The 5,783-nt window shown below is 37.2% G+C and overlaps 2 long non-coding RNA genes across 3 annotated transcripts in view; one reads left to right on the top strand and one right to left on the bottom strand.

The window, feature by feature from the left end:
- LOC128248143 (uncharacterized) overlaps positions 1 to 5,783 on the top strand; it is a 41,284-nt gene that overhangs the window by 12,029 nt on the left and 23,472 nt on the right. The window lies entirely within an intron of this gene.
- LOC106867368 (uncharacterized) overlaps positions 1 to 5,783 on the bottom strand; it is a 37,362-nt gene that overhangs the window by 10,900 nt on the left and 20,679 nt on the right. For both annotated transcript variants that reach the window (XR_008264427.1, XR_001409125.2), the window contains exon 3: positions 2,293 to 2,461. This is a non-coding gene — a long non-coding RNA (uncharacterized LOC106867368). The remainder of the gene's footprint in view (positions 1 to 2,292; positions 2,462 to 5,783) is intronic.

Below are 5,783 nucleotides of genomic sequence, written 5' to 3'. Positions count from 1 at the left end.
GGTTGACATTAACACACCCATCTCCAATAGGGGCCTTAACTCCCACATTTTTCAGCTCCATGAGCTCCATTTTTCAGCTCCATGAGTTCCATTTTTCAGGAGCAAAATCCTTTTTACAGGTTCCAGAAGACTGAAATTTTGGAATATGCGCATAAAGATCAATAGTATGGGATACATGTCTCATGATTAGAATTTTTTTAGGGTGTGTAAAGAGGGAAAGAACCCTCATGTGCAATTTTGATGAAATTCGAATCATATGTATTCCAGTTCCTTACAGAAAATATAACAGAAAAGTCTCATTCTTCAATTGCATGTAACATGGGCAACACTGGGTATCTCTGCTAGTAGTTACTAAAGAGCAAAGTTCTAGTAAGCAGAAAAACAGACAGGACTGTACTCTCTACAGGAAAATGGCCTCACTTGATATGTAGGAAAAAAATGATAGAAATTCGATATGGTGTACTCAGTGCAAGCAATGGACACACAAGACATGCAGTGGAATCACAGGAAAATCAACAGAGAAAGTAGACTTTGTATGTGACATGCAATAAACATTAGGAACACAAGAGAAATAGATTTGCTTGAATGCCAATGAGGCTCCCTAGAGATAGTAGACAGATCCTGTTACTAAGGTGACCTAATTAGTAGTGGAGAAGGATGTTCTGAAAGTGTAGTTGCTAGAATAAGAATAGGATGGAGAAAGTTCAGTTACCAACAAAAGGTCTTTCTCTCTGCGAGTGAAAAGCAGATTGTTTGATGCTTGCATATGAACAGCAGTGCTACATAGTTGTGAAACTTAGGCTGTGAATGCAGAAAACATGTGAAGATTAAATAGGAACGAAGGCAATATGCTCTGTTGGATGTGCAATACAGTGTGTCATTATGAAAAAGTGCAAACGTTTTGATAGAAAATTTGAGAATAAGCGGAATTAGATGTAGTGTGCAAGAGAAGGCTGTAGTAGTATGGTTATGTAATGCATATGGATGAGAACAGCTGTATAAAGAAGTGCTGATCACTAAATGTGGATGGAACTTGTGGAAGGGGGATATCCACAAAGATATGGAATAAAGTAGTGAAGGTTGATTTCAAGATCTTGTGCCCTACAGAGAAGATGGGAAAGGACTGGGATGAAGACATACATGTGAGTGTATTTGGATAAGCATGTGTGTGGACATGCATACATTTGTATCCTCCCAAACCCATATTTGCTGCCACTTTTTCCACCCTTATCACCTTCCTTCTTTCACTCACCTTTCCATTTACTTCAACCACCTCATCTCTTTGTTACTTATATGACACTATCTCTTATTTCCACCACCTCGCCATCTACAAAGTTCACAAACAATAGATGACTGCCCTACATACCACCCCTCAACACTTTTCCTGATCCCCACCATCCTTCATCAGGCCTATGTATGAGAAACTATATTGGTCTCTACTCATCACTCTACCCTTCCTCTATCCATTTCCCTGCTCACCTCAATCATCACCCTATTAATCATCTCTCATTTCATCAATTGTGATTCTCTCTCACTCACTCACTAACATCCATCACTTCCTCTTTGCCTCTTTTTTTCTCTCATTGTTGTTCTCCACTACATGAACCTCTCTGGGTTACCTTCTATAATCCCAACACTTTTCCCCACAATGATTCTCGCAGGACTCTCATCACCAGCTATTTTCTTTTTCATGTTCTTTTCTCTACACTTGCCCTAATAATGTGGGATAGTCCTGCTTTGACAGTAGTTCATCTCAGCATGTGGGTTACCAATGATTTTGAACATCATTTAAACAGCTGTTTAGATCTGTTGGTACCACTTCATATTTAATTTAAGATACCCCATAAGTGTTTGGCACCTTATTCCTTTTTGTAAGGAAGTACTGACTCCTCTAACCTAAACACCCTTTTATAAATCAGTGACCAACTGACTGGTACTCATTTTCTTGTGAACACTGGAGAAGAGGTATCTTACCATCTACGCTGGTGCCAGCTAACAAGAAAGTAACAGGTCTTAACCATTCGGCCTTTGGAAAGAAATAGGATGCTTTGGATTTTGTTCTTAGGAGGGTTTCATGTTTCAATGGGTTTTTGTAATAGCTAAATTGCCAACTCCAGTTTTCAGAGCTGATTTCTTGCCTCATATCAGCCTTTTAATGTCAAACACCATATACTGGTTGATTCTGCTCCTAGTCCTAAAGTACTAAACCTTTTTCTCTCAGCCCTCAGTTCTTGAATCTTTCACAATCAAACAGGCATGATGCAATTTTTCAAATGTACCAATATCACTCACCTTGAGTTTCTGAATCATCTAGTAGTGACTTATTTTGTGATTCACATTGTCACTGATGGATGACTTGCTCCTGATCACACTAAGATTGTTAAAGCAGAATTTGAGCTCATACTGGATTGAATATGGTTTATCGATCCAGCAGCAGATGGTTTTCACGCCTTCATAGTGTCTAAAAAAAAAATCTTCAGGTGACTAATGATTTTGTGGTGTCTTTCAGATTTTTCATGCACATATATGAAACTCAATCAGTACCCAATGCCTCATTTATAGGATCCTTCTTTCATTCGATATGGCATTCTTATATAAGTATTTTTGATCTTGTCTGTACTTATAATCAAATACTTATGAACTAGATATTCCTAAACTGGCCTCTTTGATAATCTCTCAGCTCTCTAACATTCCAGACACTCATCCCTCTTACCATTCATGCAAATGCCAGTTAGGCCTCTATTCCTCTTGGTAAATTTTTACAAGTGCACCTGCACACGGTTCACTAATAAAAAAAACGTCAGATGTTTTGTGTGGAATGAAGTAACCTGATCTCCTAATATGCTGCAAACCCATTATTTTTGTTTGGAAAATGGGGGAGAGAGTACTCGATAATCCCCTCCCCCTCTCGGAATCATTGGAAAATGCATTTTTTTTCATTGAAAGAATTACGGTGGCCTCCTAATATGCCACAAAAGGCATTTTTTGTCCAGAAAACGAGGGTGGGGGGACCCTCGGAAATTCCACTCCCAACCTAAATTCAGTGGGATTTTAGTTTTCATGCGCAATGAAAAAAGCTGACCAAATACGCTGCAAGGGAGTGGGGGTCGATGAATCTTATTTATAGTCCTGTGACTGAAATAAGTAAAAGAAAAAAAAAATATAATATTAAAACAAAATAACTTTTTCATACCTCTTTAAATCAGTAATCCAGGCTGCAGAGTGTTTCAGGACAAAAAAAAAAAAAAAAAAAAAAAAAAAATCGCTTTAATCGGAGTTTTCCCTCTAAAATTAGTTTCATTTTTGTCTGGGTAGGTTGGAGAATTAGTTTTCTTCATACAAAGTAGCTGTTTAACATATATATCTCAGAGGGGTACATATAATTGGGCTGACTCTTGAAAAAAATTGCAGAGTAATAAGGTTTTATCCTCCTGTGTTGTAGGGAAGGATCAGAAGTGAGGGAGTAGGCATGTCCTGTCAGAAGCGGGGTCTGTGGATCCTACTGGAAGTGTCACGGTGGACATGCGGCACTCAGCACATCAGATCAGATGTGGAGTGAACCTTGGAGATCGAGACAGCACGTGGATGTTGAAAATGACCCTATTTCCGAACAGACAGGTAAGACTACTGTAATTCTCTCTTCGCTTCTGTCTTTTTTCTCGTTTGAGCCGAAATAGCTTGTGATGTAAAGGAAGAAAAAAGACAGAAGCAAAGAGAGAATTATGGTAGTCTTACCTGTCGGTCCGGAAAAAGGGTCACTTTTAACATCCACGTGCTGTCTTGATCTCCAAGGTTCACTCCACATCCACGTGCACTATCCGTTACTGTACCGTCTCACACATCCGCTCTGATGTGCTGTTCGCCACCAACAGACCCTCATTACTTCACTGACTGCCGTATGTCCACCATGGCACTTCCGGTGGGATCCACAGGCCCCACTTCTGACAGGACATGCCTACTCCCTCACTTCTGATCCTTCCCTACAACACAGCCTTCATAACACCACACCTGACAAAATAAATAGATATCTGGTCAGGTATTGATGCAAATATTTTGATTGGATACTTGGCCTTGTTATCCATTCTTTTATGTCCCTCCACAAACGTTCAATGTTTTGTGTGTGTATGTAGTCAATAAAATTTTCAGAATGGTTTATCATGTAATCACTTTAATCTAAGTTTTCCCACCAAAATTAGTTTCATTTTTGTCTAGGTAGTTTGGAGAATTAGAGTTTTCTTCATACAAAGGAGCTATCTAAGAAAAAATATATCTTAAATGCTTTGTGAGAAAAGAAATAGTTTCTAATGGAAAAATATTCTCTTTTATAAGCGTCATACTGTATGTCATGCAGTTAAGAGCAATCATGTACTTTTCACTTATATGAGAGAGAAAGAAATGAAAAACAAAAATAAGAAAGCTGCATTTCAGTTTTAGTTATAACTCTGATTGCCAAGCTTTTCCGAATAAATTATACCAAGCTGAACAGTGATGTTGTGTGCAGCTTGTCACCTGAAATATTACAGTTGCATCCATCAATTTTTTAAGGATGACCAGAAAAGTATTGAATTTTTGCGGAACCATAGTGCTCTACTACTGTTATATGTCCAAGATGTTGGAGTGAATGCATGTATAGAAAGGACCACCATCTCTGGCAATGCAGGAGTTACACTCACTAAATCTAAAAAACGGCAGCAGTGTGGTTATTCTGTATTGGACTTTCAAGGGTTTCTCTTTCATTTGTCTGTGTAAAATTATCCTTTTTGTGAATGACTTTCTACACCATTCCTGGAGTCATATCACAGGAATGGAAAACCTGGAATTGTCATCAAAATCTTCTGTACATTGGAGATAGTTCTGTTGTGAAGTAATAGAAAAGTGGCTTCGCAAACAGGAATCAATTGGCAGAGAATAAATTAAGATCAAAATTGATCAGACTTTAATTGTTCACCGAAAATATGGGAGGGATTGAATTCTGAGCCAAGTTTGGTGGAATAGAGTGAACCAGTAAGCGTTGTTTCGTTCTGCCTCTAATAAATAAATAGCGTGACAAAGTGACACAGGTTCCTCTGATCCAGGCAAGTGTAGGACAAAAGCCCCACTATTATATTTTTTGATTTACATGCTTTAACTACACAATTTTTATTCCATAGTTTTGCAATTTTATAATGTAAACAAATATGAACATTAAAATATTCAAATTATACCATATAATCATAGCACTGACATAGGTTGAGTTAAAACTCTTCATATTAAATCTTGTTGCTATACAAGATTCATTATAGACCTATTATTACTTTTAGAAAATTGAAATAGCTTCACTTTTTCATTTAATTTTTGATGCATTTGACAAATAAAAACTCTTTGCTGCTTCATACAGTCTATTCAGATTAGTTTGTTGTTCTACAGCCCCTACTTAAGGACATAAAACTTCAATAAAGCAATAAGCCAGGTACATAAAACATTCTCCTCTCACTATAGAAAATATTTCATTTTGTTTTGTGTGTAGACTTTCTAATATGTTTGTTTCTTTCAATAGAATATTAACTTTTTGAATATCTCTATTCAGTTGGAAAGTAAATTCAAAAAGTAGTAAAGAAATTTTCCAAGTACATCTGATATAATTAAAGATTTCCTAATTTATTATTTTTTTTTTGGAGAGACCTTGTAGTTATTAGACTGCAGCCGGCCATGCTGAAGCACCACCTTGAAGAATCTCTAGATGGCTGTACGGAACCCAGAATTTTTTAAGCTTCTGTGATATGATTCATTTTTCTTTTTCTTTT

The sequence above is a fragment of the Octopus bimaculoides genome, chromosome 6 (genome assembly GCF_001194135.2).
Source record: "Octopus bimaculoides isolate UCB-OBI-ISO-001 chromosome 6, ASM119413v2, whole genome shotgun sequence".
In the NCBI taxonomy this organism is placed as follows: Eukaryota; Metazoa; Mollusca; class Cephalopoda; order Octopoda; family Octopodidae; genus Octopus; species Octopus bimaculoides.
The sequence above is the reverse complement of the archived record's forward strand: the minus strand, read 5'-3'. Positions and strand labels throughout refer to the sequence as shown.